Source organism: Gopherus flavomarginatus, chromosome 1, assembly GCF_025201925.1.
Source record: "Gopherus flavomarginatus isolate rGopFla2 chromosome 1, rGopFla2.mat.asm, whole genome shotgun sequence".
Classification (NCBI taxonomy): domain Eukaryota; kingdom Metazoa; phylum Chordata; order Testudines; family Testudinidae; genus Gopherus; species Gopherus flavomarginatus.
The window spans coordinates 338,463,270-338,483,787 of NC_066617.1; positions in this window are offsets into that span (position 1 = coordinate 338,463,270).

Sequence of the window (20,518 nt, forward strand, 5' to 3'; positions counted from 1 at the left end):
GGAGGGGAACCCTCGTTACTTAAAACAAACACGCAATCACCAACACAGCATAGCCTGCGTTGAGTCGGTTCCAAACCATCTCAAACCAATATTATTGTTTTATCTTAGTAAGCTAACAAATGTAGAACCAAAGGCTTCAGGGTGATGGGCCAATGGGAGTGAAGCATTCAATACTAGAGCTGTCTGGGAAATGGAAATCTTTTTTGAAAATGTTTCCATACTGAACCAAAACTAAATGTCAAAAATGTGAAATTTTTCACAGGAATGAATCCTGAGGAAAAAAAAGTCTGTTCCAGGAGAATAAAAACAGATTTTTTTTTCCAGTTTCCCAGCTGCCTTCCTGGAGTGCTCTTGTCAATGTCACTTTCTAATTGACTAGGACCTTCCATCCTGACTGCTGAAGAGACAGAGACGTGGTCCTCAACCTCCCCTGCTAAGCCCAGGACTGGAGAGGAAGAGAGCAGGGGAGGCTGAGAGCCAGAGAGTCAGAGACTCTGGGTGTTCAGCCACAGTAGAAAGTGAAATTGACAAGAGCCTTCCAGGACCACAGCCAGAGAGCTGTCACTTTGATTTTTCCCAATAGAAAATCAAATTTGTTCTGTAAACTGAAATTTTCCCATGGAAAACCTTGGTTTTGTAAGGGAAAAAAAAAGGCATTTTTCAGTCTGACAAAAACTTCCAGCCAACTCTACCCAGGACGCCAGAGGATTAGGTCTGTAACAGTGGCAGTAATCTTCTGTTGGCCCATTTAGTCACAAGGTGACAGAAAATGCTGGAAGCCTGCAGGCAGCTGCATATTCATTACAGATGACACACCGGTGCAGTTGTGGTTTATGAAGTGCCACTATCCCTGTAGGAGAGGATGGCAGTTCTCTAATAAAGGGGTGAAGGTTTGGGACAGACTGATCTGAAAAAAGACACTTAGCAGCAGCAAGCTTGAGAACTATGTTTAGGCTGAGGACTCTTGCAGTATTGTTTTGGAATTACCTTTTCTGTTTGCAGACCACATCCCCAAAGTGTTGCCTCTTTGACTCTACAAGCATGCAGCTTTTTGTCTGGAGCCAGCTGGGTGGTCTAGTAAGGTTTATGTGGCCCCTACTAGAAAAAAGGCAGTGTGAAGACCATTGCATACTTGGATTTTATTGACCCAACTGAAACTGTTCCACATGGCATTCTCATTGGGTAACATTGGTCACATTAAACTACCACAGCACTGATTAAATAAGTTAAATATTGGACTAAAAGAGCAATTGCTAATGATTTAGTGGAGAGCCAGTGGAAGTTCTCATGCGGATTCTTTCTAGCCCTCATTCTGGTCAACATTCCCATGAATGACCTGCAGGAATGTGTTTATTATATTGGCTGATGAGACAAAGCTGGGAAGGATTGCAACTAACTTGGAGGGTAGGATTAAAATACAATATGATTGCAGCAATAGGCTAAAAGCCATAATCTGATATGCAGTAAAAAGAGATGGCAAATGATTCATGTGATGTAGGAAGGAGTAGTTTAATTCACAAATACAGAAGGGAGGATTGCCAGTTTGAGATCAGTGCCAGCAACGCAAACATAAAAATTATGAGAGTCAATTTTTGAGATGCTTTTAAAACAATTACTATGCTGGGTTGGTGTTAATAAGTACTGATTAATAGGAAGATTGCATGCAAAATTGGAGAGAATTATTCTGCTCTTCTCAACACCACTAAGACCTTAGTTGGAGTCCTGCATTCGATTTTGGACACCACATTTAAAAAGAAAAGATTAATGGAGAGAGTGGAGCAGAAAACAACTAACATTTAGGACTCAGATCTGCACTTTGTGGCACTTGTGCAAAAAAGGAAGTGCTAAGGAAGAGAGAATAGAATGTCTTTCCCTTGGTAGCCAAAACTCAGAAGGGTGCTAGGAGGTAGGCTCTCTATGTACTGGCCTTCCCTACAGATCCATTTTGTGCCAAGCACAGCAGGATTTGACCCATAACCTTTCCTCATAGGCTAGAGTGACAAGATGTCCTGATTTTATGGAAACAGTCCCAATTTTTGGAGCTTTTTCTTACATAGGCACCTATTACCCTCCACCCCCTGTCCAGATTTTTCACAACTGCTGTCTGGTCACCCTATCATTGGCTTAATTTTTAAAAGAAGTGGTATGTCACATTGAAGAGAAAAAAATACCTGAGTGAGTCATGACTGTTTACAGATTGGATACAGGAAAAGGATGGTAGAGAGTGGACACGGATTTAAAAAATATCACTAGTTAATGAGAATAGTATGTGAATTAATGAGTTTAAACATGCAGTAGGGAAAACTTTAGGTTTGGATGTCAAAGAAAACATAACAAAAAGAACAGTTATCACTGCGAGTGAATAATGTATAATCTGTCAATGAAATGTAGTCTCACATTTGTAACTGAATTTTCTGCAGCTGTGCTCCTGCATGGCCACCCTGGAGAGAACTTCTGGCACACATTTTGTGTTTGTAGAAAAATGAATTTAGTTTTCTAAATGCAATTAAAAACAAAATGTAGATTAGAATTTTTTTCAGGGTTTTCTTTTCCTTAGCAGAAACTATTTGCCTAATTTAACCAAACTTTGCAAATAAGCCCCATCCAAAATGCATTTTGGATGAATTTTCCATTTGCCAAAATAAAATAAAATTCATCCAACTCTAGTAGCCATTATATCAGCTTGAAGAATAGGGGAGATTCTGTCCCTCACAGCTAGTTCCCTGTGTGCATTGTGTCATAAAGACAGTCTTTATGCCTTATTCCAAATCTCTGCCCAAAGTGGTTTCAGAATTCCATGTGAATCAATTCATTCATCTCCCAGTATTCAACTTCCTTGGGGGAAATTAAACTTCATAAACTGGATGTAGTACGGACATTTTGTTATTTTAACAGAGCAACACCATTCACAAGCACAACCAGATTGTTTGTGACTTTTGTAAAGAGGATTAAATATCAGGCAATAGCCTCACAGAGATTATTGAAATGGGATTCCAGCTGCATAACAACACATTGAGTTAGCCAGGTTAAATCTAGCCGCATTAGACCTCAGGAGGCCTCTGCTGCCTTTCTAAAGAACGTCCCTATTTCTGAAATATGTAGGGCAGCTACATGGAGATTAGTCACACTTTACAAGATAGTGTTCCTTGGTAGATGTTTCCAGATCAAATGTCTGTTGGTCGGGCAGCCTAACAATCCTTGTTTAACTAAGACTTCTACCTCCCAGACTGGCCATAGTAGTTTTGCCAACCAGGGGGAAATAAAAGGATACAAAGGACTAGAACCAGGGTCTGCAGAGCTCTGGATAACCAATGCTACCACCTAGCAGCCATGGCAGAGCCACAATCTGTGCACAGTAAACCCCTGGGGACAAAGTATCACAGGAAGTGTCACCACTGAAAGACCCAACTGGCAGCACACCCTGTGATCTGATTGGTCCAAGCGCACTATTTAAGCATGGAGGGAGCCCCAGGAAGCTGTGTGTGGAAACTCAGTGGTACCTGGCCTACTGCTATAACAGATCCTGCTCTTCTTCCCAGCTTCGAACTCTGGATCTGATTACTGGCTTGCCTCCTGATCCCTGGCTAGACTCTTGATTCCTGATGCTGGCTACAACCTTAGGCTTGACTCCTTGTTTCTGATTCTGACCCCTCGCTTGACTCCTGCTTCAACCATCAGGCCCTGTTCCTTCTCTGACCATGAGGACTGACTCCTGGTCCTACCTGCTAGGCCATAAGAACTTAAGAATGACCATACTGGGTCAGACCAATGGTCCAGTATCCTGTCTTTCAACAGTGTCTGATGCCAGATGTTTCAGAGGAAATGAACAGAACAGGACAATTTATCAAATGATACATTCCCCTTTGTCAAGTACCAGCTTCTGGCAATCAGAGATTTAGGGACACCCAGGGCATGGGTTTGCATCCCTGACGATCTTGGGTAATATCCATTGATGGACCTGTCCTCCATGAACTTATCTATTTCTGTTTTGAATCCATTTATACTTTTGGCCTTCACAGCATTCTCTGGTGATTATTTCCATAGGTTGTGCATTGTGTGAGGCAGATTTCTCAATATCCTATGACATGGAAAACATTTTCAGAACTTTGCTCCCTTCTCCCTCTGCCTCTCACCCCCACCACCCCCATGGGCTGAGCAAAAATCAAAAATACAGCCAGCCAATCAGTGGAGGAATAAATAAAGAATAAAGGCTGGCCAATCAGAGCAGAACAAAAAATGGCTGGCCAATCACAGCACAGCAAAAAAAAATAGGCACAGGGCACTGCAGTTCAGTGCCCTCTAGAAGCTGATGCCCATGATGACCTGTCTTACTCACCTTTCCCCCAGAACTGGCTCTGCCCACCTCCATGCAAACAAATAACTGCTTGTTAGTCACCAAGAGGGGATTCATATGGACCAAAACTGGAAGAAGAGGGACTGGTTCCTTACCTTACAGTAACTGTGATTCTTCAAGATGTTTTGTCCACATGGATCTACTACTATAGACTCCTACTCTTCTGGGATTCTGTACTGGTGAAGCGAATGAGGGACAGTTGGGTCTCCTCTGGATGGGGAGGGTGTGAGGACATATGGGGCACAGGTGTGGCCTCAATGGGCATTGCTGACCAAAAGAATCCAATCTGGCATGCATGGGGCACATGTGCATCAAGAGTGGACTTTGCAAGGTAAGTAACTGTTCTTTCAACAGGCCACATTAGGCCCACAGTTACACTGTGCAACTGCAGTGTTCTGACTGGGAAATACTAACCAATTTTGTTTCTGATGCTCAGGATGGATCAGAATCCACAGCTCCCTCAGTGTTAACTTTGTTGGCTCTGCAGCATCAATATCCCCGGTAGTGACGGCAAGACTTTACTTCCCCTTCCAAGCCAGTAGTTGCACTCCTGACCCTGTGCTGCTACCATGTAAAAAACATGCCCCGTTCCTCTCCTCCTATGTGAGTACAGCTAGGATCATAATCCCCCTTACAGGGACTATGAATCTTGATTAAAAATTCCCTAGTTCACTTTCTCAGTGCTCTGGAGAACTTGTTGTGCATGATACTGGGTTCCGCACAGTCAGTGTGCGGCATGCTAGTGTGCTGAAGGTTTGTACCCCAGCTTGCAGTGCACTAACTTTCTGTCTAGACAAGCCTAAAGGTTTTCTCCTTGTGTAGCAACTCTTCAGAGTAAAAATGTGCGGTAAGTGTAAGAGAGAATTCTCTGCACCATTTATATTGCCTGGAAAAGGCAGCACTACTAGTCTATCATCCTTTAGCCACAAGGCTTCCGGACCTTATGGTTATTCAACCTGTCAGTTAACTACAACTCCTTGAGTATGAAAAAGAGGACTCAAAGCCGTGTGTAAGAAGTACATTCAGAGTTTGAGGAAAAATGTAAGATGAGGTGTTTAAAGGCTTTTCAGAGCTGTTGTTCCACCTCTTCCAAATAAGATCAAACTTGATTTCCTCAAACTTGCCCAGCTTACCTGTCATGTTCAGGCAAATTCATTACTTTTAGTGTGAACTTGCATTTTCAGCAAGATAACTGTGGCCGCAGCTCATCGTGTTGCATGCTGGGTGAAATAACAAATGTGACTGATGCAGCTTGACATGATATGACACAAGCTATGATGCAACAGCTAAAAACTTGAAAAGAAATATAAATAATAAATATGCACTGAGGTTTTGAAAATCCTAAGGTAACCTTAAGGTATTATTTTTTAGCTTTGATTTATGTTTTTTCCCCAGCTGTAGAGGCTGTGAAAGAATTCCTTTTATATTTACTGCTTTCTTTCTACCACAGAGAACTACCTATTATACTGAACAGTGTTAACCAGAATAGAACTGGCTGAATAATATTCTCTGAATAATTGGTTTCATGAATCTTGAAATATTTCCCAAACTATTCAATATTTTTGTTTCACTATTTTCTTCTTATTACAGAGCTTGATGAATAATTTACAAATAAATTGGCAAAATCATTTATTCCTCACATTGTGATGGGTTCCCCCTGGTGTGCCACCTGGAACTGGGATACCAGTGAGCCCTCTGACCCACCAGTCCTGCCTCCCTCTCTCAGTGTGCTGCTGTGACAAACTGCAGACCCGCTCCTGGTCCTACACTTCCACCAGTATTCACACAGGTAAGGACACACCCAGCTGCAGTTACATGCAGGCTCTCTAACTACCCACTGCTTGAACCAACAGTAGGAAGGCTAAAGCCAGGGTAACTTTCAGCTCTGCAGGCATGCATCCCTTCTGGAGCATAAACCCAAAATTATACTGTCTTGTGCTGCACAGCAAACTGTACAGCATAAGCTCAGAGAGTCCTGCCCCCCTACCCAAAATGTGGAGAGGAATATGCAACAGCATTTGCCCCTTTGGCTACGATTTCCCACACACTTCACTCCAACTCACTGGTTTAGATAGAGCAAAACAAGTTTATTAACTACAAAAAATAGATTTTAAGTGATTATAGGTGATAGCAAACAGATCAAAGCAAATTACCTAGTAAATAAACAAAAATGCAAAATAAGTCTCAGATACTAGAAAGATAGGATATGAATTAGCAAATTCTCACCCTGCTGATGATACAAGTGGGCTGCAGATTCTTATGGGGCAAGCTGCACTTGCTTTACAGCTTGGAATCCCCAGGTCTTTCATACATAGGCTAAAAATCCCTTTTGCCTGGGTCCACCACATCACCCAGTCTTTGTTCCTCAGGTGTTTCCAGGAGTCATCTGTGTGGGGAGTGATGAACAAATGATATCGTTCCCTGCCTTATATGGCTTTAGCATACAGTGAGAATCCTGTTTCAAAACTTGGTTCCCAGACCGGTATGTGAAAAAATACTGACATCCCAGGATGGAGTCCAGAGACATGTGGTCTGGTCACATGCCCTTTCAGTGTTATAGCAGCCATTGCTTACAAGATGGCCAAAATGCCCACAGGAAGGTTAAGCTATTCCACAGTTCATTGTCTTTGTTGATGGGTCATCGGCCCCATCTGGCTTCCTCATTGTTATACCTGAAAGGCTGGCAGTAGGTGTTTTCCACAGTAAGTCCATTTGAAATACAGATCCCTAGTCAATATTCATAACTTCAAATACAAAAATTATACATGAATACAATCATACATGCATAAAATCATATTCAGCAAATCATCACTTTTCCAATGACACCTCACATGACCCGTTTCGTACCACATGCATCATAATTATGCCATAATTATATTATAATGTCACTGTGAAGAATATGGGGTACAGTCAGACACAAAACTGTAATTTTTAAATAATTACTGAATAACTAATATATCTCTTTATTCATCCATCTCTGATCCAGAGACCATCACCATATCAATGGGCAAACCCTGTCTTCCTATAATCATAGAAAATCTGCTTGTGGCATACCATGTGCTCTTCTGCTACATAAGAAGTAGCCAGGACTGGTGGGCCAAGCAGATGACATCAACACAGCTGACACAACACAGCTCAACTCTGCAGTGGCTTCCTGTGCCATAGATCCCCACCCACCTCTCATGGCAAAATCATATTATAGGCATTCAGACTACTATAGCCACTGCTCCATGACCAAGTCAGGGGAGTGTTCTTTCCTGTCCATCTTCTTAAAGCACAGACCAGGGGCCAAGATTTCAAAATAACCAGTGATTTTGAGTGTCCTACCTGAAACATTATAAAGGAGGCTAATTTTCAGACAGAGGATGCTCAGAACTTTCTGAAAATGAGGCCTGTTTAAAATGTCTCTCAAGTTAGACATGTAAAATCACTCATTACTTTTTCAAATCTTGGCCCAGTTACTCAGAGGACAAAGGATGGTCTAGTGGTGAAAGTGCTAGCTTGGTGCTTGGGAGACCAAGATTCAGTTCCTTGATCTGCCACAGACTTCATGTGTGATCTTGGGCAATTTGCTTAGTCTCTCTATGCCTCAGTTCACTATCTGTAAAATGCGTATTTCCCTAATGTAAAAGTATTTCCCTACTGTGATAGAATGCACCCCCTATTCATACCCTACACACTATTGTAATAATGTTTGAACAAAATATACCTTGTAAGGTATCATTTGAACTTAAATTTACTAATCATATTAGTAACTTGGTGGTCAGTAATATGGTGAACTGTGGGTAGCAACATTATATATATAATTAGGAACATAAGCTGAAATCTTGACTGAGGTGTGTTTACCAGACAAGGCTGAGAAGTGAGTAATCCTGTTTATCCAGGATAAAGGATACCCCCAACCAGGTGTCATCAAAGCTGATGGTCCATCACCTATCAAGTGGCCATTCTTTGGCATGGAAAAGGTGGAAGGCAAGAGACAAGGCAAATCTGCTTTTCAACATGCACAGTTGAAAAGAAACAGCATGGAATTTCCTCCACCAGACTCCAGGTTTCCTTGTTCTCAGCTGGAAAGGACTTTATTCAGAGGTCATTCTCAGGAAAATACATTGCAAAGGGTGACTGAACTATAAAAGTGAGGGGCAAAAACACCCTGTCCATCTCTGTTTTTACCTAAGAAGACAAAAGAAACTACTGTTGGACCTTGGGAACACATCTGGGCCTGAGAGCTTCTTTAGCAATGCTACTGAAATCATGTGGTAAGAATTTCACCTTTAACCACTAGGAAGCATTTTATCTTCATTTCTTATAACTATTTCTGACTTTAATGCCTTAATACTTGTATTCGCTTAAAACCTATCTCCATTCTGTAATTAAAACTAATCTAATGTTTTGAACTGTGTGAGAAACAACATTTGAGCTGGCAACCTGTTGTATCTTGATCCCCTTAGAGGCGCAACAAATCTAATATATCTGGAATGTCCAGGAAAGGGCTGGATGGTGCAGAACACATCCTTTTGGAAGGAAAATCTGGGAGTGTGTTGGAGTCACCCTGCATATAGTAACCAAGGCTGCTGGAAGCCAGAGCGTAGCAGGTGTTTGCTAACAGGCGGCTGAGGTTAGAATTACTGGACCGGGGCTGTGGCTATACACAGACTCTCAGGGTGTGACCTGCATGCTGTTCTGGTGTTTGTGAGGATGCCAAGTTGGGAGCCACAGCAGCAAAGCATTGTGGGACACCTCAAGTTACAGGGCAGGTGGTGACACAGCTCCTCATTGGTCTGGAATGTATCCCCACATGTCATACCTGCTTTGTAGGATTTGTGAGGCTAAATAGAATCATAGAAATGTAGAGCTGCAAGGGACCTCAAAAGTCATCTAGTCCAGCCCCCTGCATAGAGACAGGACAAAGTAAACCTAGACCATCCCTGACATGTCTATCCAACCTGTTCTTCAAAACCTCTAAAGATAAGGATTCCAAAGTCTCCCTTGAAAACCTACTCCAGAGTTTAACAGTCTTTTTAGTTAGCACATTTTTCTAATCTCTAACCTAAATCTCCCTTGCTGCAGATTAAACTCATTACTTCTTGTCCTATCTTCGGTGGACATGGAGAACAATTGATCACAGTCCTCTTTAGAACAACACTTGACATATTTGCAGAATTTTATAAGGACCCCCCTCAATCTTCTTTTCTTAAGACTAAACATACTCAGTTTTTTTAACTTTTCCTCATAGGCCAGGTTTTCTAAACTTTTTTTTTTTCCATTTTTGTTGCTTTCCTCTGGGCTCATTTCAATGTCCACATCTTTCCTAAAGTGTGAAACCCAGAACTGGACACTGTATCCCAGCTGAGGCCTCCCCAGTGCCAAGTAGAGTGGGATAATTATCTCCAATGTCTTACATCTTACAATTCTGTTAACACACCCCGCAATGGAATATTAGCCTTCTGTATTTAATGGTGTGTTTGCTACGATAGAAAGCAGTCTGAGGTCTATATATACCAAATCCCAAACCTTGTACTGATTAGGAATCATTTTGGAGAACTTCTATGGCCTGCCTTATACAGCAGGGCAGACTAGATGATCACAGTGGTCTCTTCTGGCCTGGAATCTATGAATATTTAACCGTTTCAGGGTCATGTTATCAGAGAAAGAGAAACAGTGAAAGCATTTGAAATGTAAAACTTTAAGTTAAGGATTAATTTTGACATCTCTTGTTCCCTTTCCCTTTAGCTGTAGAGAGTCTTTAGATGGAAAAAAATACCCTCTATTTGACTATCATTGAGACAGTGTTGGGAAAAGAGAAAATATTAACTGAGATGAGCTGGAGCTGGTGGTGGTGGTGGCGGTGCTGCTACTGTTGTTAAAGTCCAATCCCATTTCCTAGAAGACAAAACAAGACACATACAAAAAGAGAAAGAGAAGAACAGCAAAGATAGAAAATGCAGCTTCTGCCTTTGGCTTTGACCCTCATGTCAACCTCAATGCTGGAGAAACATAGGCATGGGACTTGGTCTTATTTCTCTGAGATCCAGCAAACTCCTACCAACACCAGGCTGTTTAGGGCATTGCTTTTAGTCGCTAACAGGCTCACATAAACGTTGCAAAATCTACAGTAGTGGCCAGCTAAGCCAGACTCTTATTAGACAGAAGAAGAAAGATAGGAAAGAAAAGATACAAGGTAGGGAAGGAAAAGGACACACAAGAGTGGGGGTTGTGAAACAGTTTACATCCCAGGTGGGACTGGAATTTAGCTGGCACCCGTAGAGGTGGCAATGTCATCTTGGTCCTCCTCTCTGGCCCAGTCTAGTCAGAACATCTCAGGATCAGGACCACGAAGGCACAATGGTGTCGCACTGGATGCTGGGGCCTCAGGAGACAGTGGACATGACAGCCAAGATATTGAAGCTCACTCCTTCCCCTTCTCTTGTCTTTCAGTCAGCCAGCATTTGCATCTCCCCATCCATATGGTCTCTCAAAGGTCTTTCCTTTTAAGGACCCCAAAAGGGAGGAGGCGTGGAATAGTTCATCTTGTCATTATTTCATTACATATTAGGCCTAATTTCCCACACACCAATTTTGGTTCACTGATTTTTGGTACCGCACATCTTTTGTTTACCAGTGTGATATTTGGGGGTTCAACTGAGGGTTGTTTCTTTGCCTACCCTGCAACTCTGGTGCCTTCCATACTATGGTACTATTGCTCACCAGCCTTGATCCCAACAGCCAGCCTACAAGCATTCAGGTCACACCCTGGCTTCCACTGCCCAGTTACTTATTGCAAGGTGACCCCAACACTGCCCTGTCCCCAATGTTCCCTGAACCATCTCCCTGCAGTGTCCAGCCCTCTCCTGGAACAGTCACAGAAGTTATTAAGTTCATTGCTCCTTTAAAGTGACAGTACACTACAGCTCATTAAATTAACTGGGCTTTCACTTTCTTATTTCAATCTCAGCACTGAATGGGTTTATAATACAAGTAAACAAGTTTATTTAACAAAAGGACATAGGTTAAATCAGGGATCCTCAACCTTTTTCTTTCTGATGTTCCCCCCAACATGCTATAAAAACTCCATGGCCTATCTGTGCCACAATAACTGGGTTTCTGAATATAAGCCAAGGCCGGCATTATGGGGTTAGCAAGCAGGGTAATTGCACGTGTCCTCACACCAAAGGGGCCCCCACAAAGCTACCATGCTCAGGCTTCAGCTTTAGACCCAGGGGGCAGGACTCAGGGCCATGGGCTTCAGCCCCATGCAGTGGGACTTCGACTTTCTGCCCTGAGGCCCAGCGAATCTAATGTTGGCCCTGCTTGATGGACCCCATTAAACCTGCTCACGGCCTCCCAGGGGTCCCCAGATCCCTGACCGAGAACCACTAGTATAAGGAGTAAAGAGAGTAAGGGTTACAAGTGAACAAAAATTAAAATATGCTTCTAAGATTAAAATTTAATTTTAGCAAATTATAATCTTTGCCTAGGCAGGTTTCTCACTGAAACTCAGTTTCCAGAGACTTCAACACCCTTAGTTGAAGAATCCAATGTTCTATGATTTCAAGAGCTCCGGCCCCTTTAATCCCTCAACTGATGGATACCAAAATGGATTTATGTTTCTGCTTGTATCTCCCAACATTTATTGACCCAATTACAAGAGGCAGGAAGGCTTTCTGCTGATCTTCCCTTCCTCTTGACTTCCCATCCCCCTGCTGATTTGTACATAAATGGAACGTCTATTGTTTTCATTCCATAATGCTTAATTTACACTGGAGACAGATAGCTGTCTTCTCTCCTGTGTGAGAGAAAACCTGTTTCTCCCTCTGTTTGGTCACAGACTTTAAAGCTTTCAGAAAAGACCTCACTTGATACGCTTTTATAATATAGTAACATTGTATAAATTGGTCCAGTTGCTTATAATTTTAGGTTCAGATGACCCCCGTCTTTATAGCTAGTAAACCTTTGAAATGTATTCTTTGAAAAATAATCCATGACAAAGTTTCTCTCTCCTACTGAGGTGTAAACACCATGCTGTCTTCCCAAAGTTAATTAACCTTGTTTTAAGAGGCAGAAAGGCTCCCTGTGGGGAGCGGGGATCTACATTCTCCATCGAGATTATTAAGTATTCATCTTTCCCAAAATGCACACTTGATGGCTTTGATAACCTGGCATGAAAATGTACTTTTCATTGCCTTTGGCCACACCTTGTCTAATTTACGTTGGAGACACATCCAAGCAGGTGGAACTATATTCCATTGTCTGGAACAGGTTTGGTTTAGGCACTGCTTGCCAAATACATTTTAAAAACACATTTGCAGCCCATATTTATAAAATCCTTTGTGGGTTACCATATATATATCATGCAATGATTTTTCGGGTACAGCATATTACCAGTTTGTGTATGATACCTTAAATGACAAATTTTAGGTACAGATTAGACAACAGTGTGTTAGGTATAGTGACTATTTCAGGCCTGGCAAGAGTTGCAGACACAACTAGGCTTGATCTTAATGTAGTTTTTCAATTCTATCAGTAGGGCATTTTTGTTTAGACTAATTTAGTCTTTTTGTCTCCTTTTTGCACCTTTCACCATCAACATTTAGTGTTATAGGTTTCTGTGACTTTCAGTGAACTTTCAGTCACTTGTGACAATGGAAATTAGGGTGCCTGGGTAGGCCTAATTACAACAGTGCACAATCTTTTTAAGGCAGGTTTTTTTTTCAAATCTCACTAAGTATTGGGGTTTCAGTGGTCTGATTTTTTTCCAGAGCGGTTTGTTCAGGATCAATAGCACTTTGTTTTGTAAACACAATTGACTCACTATCTGTTGTAAAAGAAAACTCTTCTGCTGCAAGACGTCCTGGTCCAAAATGTACCTAATGAGAGTTCTTACGCTATTGTTAATGAAATTCAGCAGCAAAAGCAACTGAAACCAAAGCATGTTTCTCAGGCAAATGGTTGCAGTGCAAGAGCAAAGTAAGGTTATTGTAGACATTTTTGTGATGTGCCAAAGAAGCATTGGAAGGCAAGGGCACACTTAAATAATGAGCACTAAGATGTGGGAGTGGAATTATTTATTACAGAGAATAAATAGAGCCATGTGTACATGAAGGCTGAAGCATATGTGCTCTGGTCTGTGTTAAAACTGTAATGTAATTTACAAAATGGATATGGTGACAATGAATATGCTGAGAAACCTCTCCAGGCATACAAGTTTCATGTGAATTCATTTGTGCAACTTTTTAAGCCTTGGATGGCAGCTGAACAACATAAATGTTTGCGGATTCTCCTAATAAATTACTCTAAAATGTGTAATTTTGCCATCCCTGCCCAGCAGCTGTGCTGTCTGTGCAAAATAAGATTTCACGTTTTGGGTTATAAATATTGGATATTGAAAGTACCCAATTCACAAAACTGTTATGCATCATTTATGTTGGTTTGGTATGGAGTGCAACTAGGAAGAATGAGAAATGCTTATATGTGCAAATATACAGACTTCAGATTCGTCAAGGCCCCACTTCCCTCTATTCAAAAGGTCTATTTTCCATTATGCACCCAAGGACTGAGTGAGTCAAAAAGGGTGCAGAGTCAGCTGAATGGTGATATCAGGTTAAACAAACTGAATATGCCTATTCATAAACAAGACGGTTTTCTGCAGAAACTTCATTGACATCCACATCTGGAAGCTGGCCCACTCCATACTATTTGCTTATGGGATGTGTGTAATGGCATGAATTTTATACATTGGCATAAACAATAATGAAAACACAGTGGGTCATGGTTCCTTTCTGATAGAGATTTCTTCAGATGGGGAGGGGAGGGTCATGGGTTATAAATTATGCATAAGCTTGAGATCACTTCCATACTCTTCCACTCCCAGCACCCTAGCAATGGCAGCACACCTCATCACATTGTTGCCAAACTGGTGTGAATTCGGAGAATGCTGTCGCCAGCCCCCCTCCAGAGTCCTACAGAGCTATGAAGTAAGAGTTACCTACAATATTTTCCTATTGCTAGAAGAGGGCCTCATCCTCCCTGACTGAACTAACCTCATTATCTCTAGACTGATTCTGGCCTGCATATTTATATCTGCTTCTGGAAATCTCTATTACGTGCATCTGATGAAGTGGGTATTCATCTGTGAAATCTCATGCTCCAATACTTCTGTTAGTCTATAAGGTGCCACAGGACTCTTTGTTGCTTTTTACAGATTCAGACTAACATGGCTACCCCTCTGATACTTTACAATACTTTGACATCCTAAAGTGTGTTACCCCAAAGGGAGGACATAAGTCATTCACCACTCTGCCTTGCCATGTCGACTTCATAGCTTGTATCAAAGTTCCTAGATAGCAGCCATGGAAGGAAGAGGCAGCTACATGGTAAGGAGGTGAGGGACATACCACATAGTTATACTGCCCTCCACATAGCCACCACCAATCCTTCCCAACATTGGGCTCCTCTATTCCTCCCATACCATCTAGCCCTCTATGCACAAATCTATCTATTAACTCACTGTGTCTTCACTTAACTTCAGGAACAAAATGGAACTGTGTTCTTTCTCATCCAGGACATTTTGAAAGACTCGCTTTTAAAAAATTCCCATTTTGCGAAAAATAAGAGGAAAAATTGCAGGATGATTTCCTATGTCTAGGAGAAGGAAGTGCTGAACGCTAGGAGGAGCTAGAATGTATCTGATACAGTGTAGTCACTTTGGTTTTGCTTTAATCATGCAGTAAAATGCAGCTGATGTAAGCAGTTGTGCATGTCTAATTCTGTTGTATGAGCCAGAGAGTTTCCAGGCACCTGTGTATAACTTTCTGCCCATTCTTCATTTAAACCCAATACATGTCAAAAGAAGGGCTGCTCAGATCAGCTGAATGAACAAGAGATCATTTTTTAGCCTCCTAAAATTTTCTCATATAGTTTAAGGCCAGAAGTGGCTACTAGATGATCTAGTCTGACTTTTTGTCAGGTCACTAACCACCCAGTTATCCCTATATTGAATCCAAGAACCTCCAGCTCCATATTTTTGCCTCCAGCATACATCTCAATCCCAATATAAGGTATTCAGGGAAGGAAGTCATTACTGTGACTCATGGAAGCAAAGGGGTCCATGGGCACTCCCTAATTTGGGTTTCCATCATACAGGGCTCTCTGTATTCTTAACTTTCCACCTGTCCTGAAGTTCCAGTGAACTCAATGAAGCTATGCTAATTTACACCAGCTGACAAGCTGGTCCTAAGTTCTTAGTTAAAAGCAAAGAAGAACCACACAGCAAATTCCTGCATAAGCAGGCAGAATTTTAAGGCTTTAAACTCTATGTGCAGCAGTTTTAGTAGGATAAAGGTCGAAAGCTAAACAAAAGAAGTGGCATGAAATAACAGCATAGCTATTGCAAAATATCTTACAAGATTTACCACAGACACCAGTCATAGCTCATTTATCTGACAGAGGAAAAACAAAGTTATCCCTGTGCCTAACCTTTCATGGAAAATCTCATGAGAATACCCATGACATCTGTGCAGTTACTGTCAGTCACCACTTCAAAATGGGTTAATATATTCTGTATTTGTCTTCCTGTCTGCAGTGCTTGAGCACAGAGATAGAGTTTAAGGCCAGAAAGGACCACCAGCTCATTCAATCTGACCTCTTGTAGATCACAGGCCACCAACACCACCCTGTCACTTCCACACTTAAACAATAACCAGAATTATAACAAATATAACAAATATTACACCCCTCAAGAGACTAAACTATTGTGCACCCTAGGAAGAAAATGGGAGGAACTGAGGAGCACCAAGTGGAATTGATCAAGAGAGAGATATCCAGATGACCCTAGCAAGTGACTAGCACTGCAGGGGAAGGTGAAAGAACCCCAAGGTTCCTGCCAATCTGACATGGGGGAAAATATCTTCCCTACCCTAAATCTGGTGATTGGCGAGTCCCTGAGCATGTGAGCGAGACCCATCAGCCAAGCAACTGCGAGATAAAATTCTCAGTACCACTTCAGAGCGGTGGCCCACCCCACATATTTTGCTCATCTGCCATATGACTCATTAAACTTGACTATTGCTGTTGATACCTGTATATGCATTAATGAGTGAACTGATTACAATTTACTTAGTTTAACATGTCAAATACCACTGTATCACAAGTCTTGTAGCCAGGCTTAATTAAGGGCATAATTAGATAAGATAAATAACATATAAAGTACTGTGGAATTATATAGTAATCATAGGCAATACATGATAAAGTTAGTGAGTGTCAGAGAATAAAGGACATTTCAAAATGTTATGAAAGGAAGGTAAAGAAAGGAAGATATATAAAGTGATGAAAAGCAGTTCATTGACAAGATTGTGAATAGTAGGAATGATGCTTTCAGTTGGTAAAATGGCAAAGTCAGACACCCGTCAGCCATCCCATCAGCAATGGCAGCTAGCAAGGCTATAGAAAGGAACTGAGAAGATAGGTGTTGGGTAAGCAAAGGGAGCTGGGAGAGATGTCCAGAGAGAGAGGACATCCCTCTGTGGCAGGCAGGCTCTTTCTTTCCACTCTGCATTACTCTCGGGCATTCTATACACAAAGAAGAAGCAATGATGCCTTGCCAAGGATATAAAGGTACAAGACTGGAAAGAGGACTTTGAGGGACTTCCCTTCAATAGGATGCCTCTTTTTAAGTACTTCATAAATTGAGGCTTGAAGTGGGTACTCTGCAAACGAATTAAGTAAAAGCCATAGAGCAAGTCAACACTACAGTGCTACTTCAAAGCAGCTGCATCAATGCTGCTGTGCTGCTGTAGCACATCTGGTGAAAACACACTATGCCAATGGGAGAGCATCCTCCCATAGGTATAATTACTCTAAGCAGAGGCTATGCCAGTGGGAGAGCATCTCCTGCCAACATAGCACTGGTGTGGACAGTGTGAAACTTGCATCACTCAGGGGAAGGGAGGGGGCGGACTTTTTCACACCCCTGTGCGACATAAGTTAGATCAACTTAAGCAGTAGAGTAGACCTGCCCTGACATAGTTCACGGAAAGGATTTGTCTCGTGCACAGTAGACACTCAGAAGAATACCTTTCACATGAAAAAGCCATTGTGTATTTGGGGAAATGAATAAGAGCAGACACTCTACTCGGTCCTGTGCATTACTTCCCAGTGCCTCCCTGTGATACTGAAGAATAAGCTGGTACCTGGATATAATTTAGAGAAATATAATGTGAGACCTTTACAGCCTCTTGCTGCCTCAGGAGCATAGTAAGGGACACATAATTTATCTGTTCCTGTCAAGGGAGTTTCTTTGATTTTCTATCTGCATCTAAAGTCATAGGAGATTGCATTAGCACCATAAAACTATATATTTCACTGTTTCTGACTAAATTATTTAACACCATGGCCCTAATCCTGCACAGGCCATTGGACTACCCTTGGTGTGTAAAGTTAAGAGCATGGGTAGATCTTTGCAGGATTGGGGCCTATGACTGACCACTGAGGATAAAACCAGATGATCTAAATCAGTAGTGGGCAACCTGCGGCCCATAAGGGTAATCCGCTGGTGGGCCACAAGACAATTTGTTTACATTGACTATCCACAGGCATGGCCACCCACAGCTCCCAGTGGCCGCGGTTCGCCATTCCCGGCCAATGTGAGTTGCGGGAAGCCGGGCAAGTGTGGACGGTTAATGTAAACAAACTGTCTTGTGACCCACCACTGGATTACCTTGATGGCCCACAGGTCGCATATTTTCCACTACTGGTCTAAACTGTGTGTTACCATCAGAAATAAGATTCGGAAATGTTTCTGAGCAAAGCACATGCAATGTCAAAAAAAATGTGAAGTTTCTTTTAAGAGCATCACCAAAAGCGTCATCTCTCTGCTTGAGATACCTCTGTACGTAAGCCACTCTCCTTTCAGAGTGAATTCGGTTCAGTCAGCAGAGCAGTATAACATTTGTGTCACCTAAATACAAATGGGTTAGGGAGGCATAACATTTTCCTCCATGTTAGTCCAGGGATTGTTGCCCCAGAACTCCTGTGCAATGCAGAGGTTTTAAGTCCTGAATCAAAATGTTGGTTTATTATGGAGGTTGATATCGGCTCAAAGTATGAACTCTATTCATTTGCTGAATAAAGACCTTAATGAATAAAGATCTTCTTAAACTTAAAATTACAAATATATAAGCCTTTTGTTTATGAACATGAAGATGATTTTCTGTCTGCTTGATTCTTGCATGTTTTGATAATAAAGGGGTGGGGATAGCTATCCCCACCATTTTATGGACCCGGCCAGCCAGTTAGCTATAAAATCCCTCTTAGTAGCTGTTCTCTACTTGCTTTACCTGAAAGGGTAATGCACAGTTAAAGGGAAGTGAGTGGGCACCTGGCCAAAAGAGCCAATGGGAAGGCTAGAACTTTTTAAAATTGAAAAGACTCCCCTTTTGTCTGTCTGTTGTTCTCCCAGGGAGAGGTGGACAGGGCAGCAGCTATGCAGTAAGAAGCTTGGGCCAGGTATGAAAAACTCATCCATATTATACCTAGAAACTACTAATTTAAAACCCCAGTAGATCAGAGAATGTCTTAGAAGACATGATTAGGTTTATCTCTTTTTTATTTCTTTATGGCTTGTGGACTCCTCTGTGCTAACCCCAGGCGCTTTTGTTTTGCTTGTAACCTTTAAGATGAACCTCAAGTAACTATTCTTGATGCTTAATCCTTGTATTTTCTCTTTTTAAATCTAGCAATAGCCTGAGTTTCCAGATGTATTTGCTTTCTTTTTGTTTTAATATAATTCCTTTTTTTAAGAACAGGATTGGATTTTTGTGTTCTAAGAGGTTTGTGCACATTTTGTTTAATTAGCTGGTGGCAACAGCTGATTTCCTTTGTTTTTCTTTCTCAACTCTTCCTCGGAGGGGGGGTGAATGGGCTTGAGAGTACCTCACTGGAAGGAATTCCCAAGTGCACCTTTCTGGGTCATCAAAGGGGTTTTGCACTTGGATGGTGGTACCATCTACCCATCCCAGGTCAGAGAAAAGCTGTAACCTTGGGAGTTTAATGCCAGCCTGGAGTGGCCAGTATTAATTTTTAGAATCCTTGCGGGTCCCCATCTTCTGTACTCAAAGTGCCAGAGTGGGGAATCAGCCTTGACACATGTAAATATTGTATTTATATATAATCTGATAATATGCTGATATGGATCTAATATTTGCATTATTCCTTTCTAACAGGTGCTTAGCATATGCTAGAGTTCCACATAATAAGGTCAGTGCAAGTAATCAAGTAGTAACCACATTAATATTTTTCCTATGAATTGAGGCCATAGCCTCAAAAGAAATTATATATTTTAGTATGCAGGGCTATTTGGTATGGCCAGTGGAAAGTTTTATGCTGATAGGGGGGCTGCTGGTCCACCCTAATTCCAAGCCTCCACCAGCTAACTCCAACGGGCTGCTCTTCCTGCAAGCAGTGGACAAAGCAGGCGGCTGCCAAAGATGTTAGAAAACATTAGAAAGGAGCATTGAACAACTTTAAACGGGCATGTTCCCTAATTGGTCAGCAAGGCAACAATGAAACAACATTAACGAGGACAACTTTAAGTGAGGAGTTACTGTATATATGTATTACAGTTGATATTTAATTATTTGTGTGTGTGTTTACATGTGCCAGCTTAATCTTCTCTTTGCATATTTTCCATATATATATATATATATATATATATATAAAAATAGTGATTACACACCTACCCCTCCATATATAATCACTATTTTATGTATATATTCTAAAAACTACTGTAATGCAATGCCAAAGTCAGGAAATCCAAATGGTAAGGTAAAACAGATTTATTTTAAGTGGGAAATGTGTTTTTCCCACTCATATCACTCAGAAATAGCTGGATTGTATTTCGTTCAAGCTTTCCCCTAAAAAAAATTCTGAGCTGAGTGAAGATATGTTTCAGCTCAATGGGAATATTTTGGTTCTGGATCATAAAATCCACCTCGCAGGTTCTCTCAAAATTTCTGAGACTCTGGAAATCCTGCATGGCTTTAGTAGTACATGAGTCATTAATAAATCATGATGACACTTCTTGATAAAATGGAAGATGATGTATTGAAGATAAAGTAATTGTCACACTGTCCTGCAGTGGCTCAAGAGATTGAGTATCAGCCTCAGGGC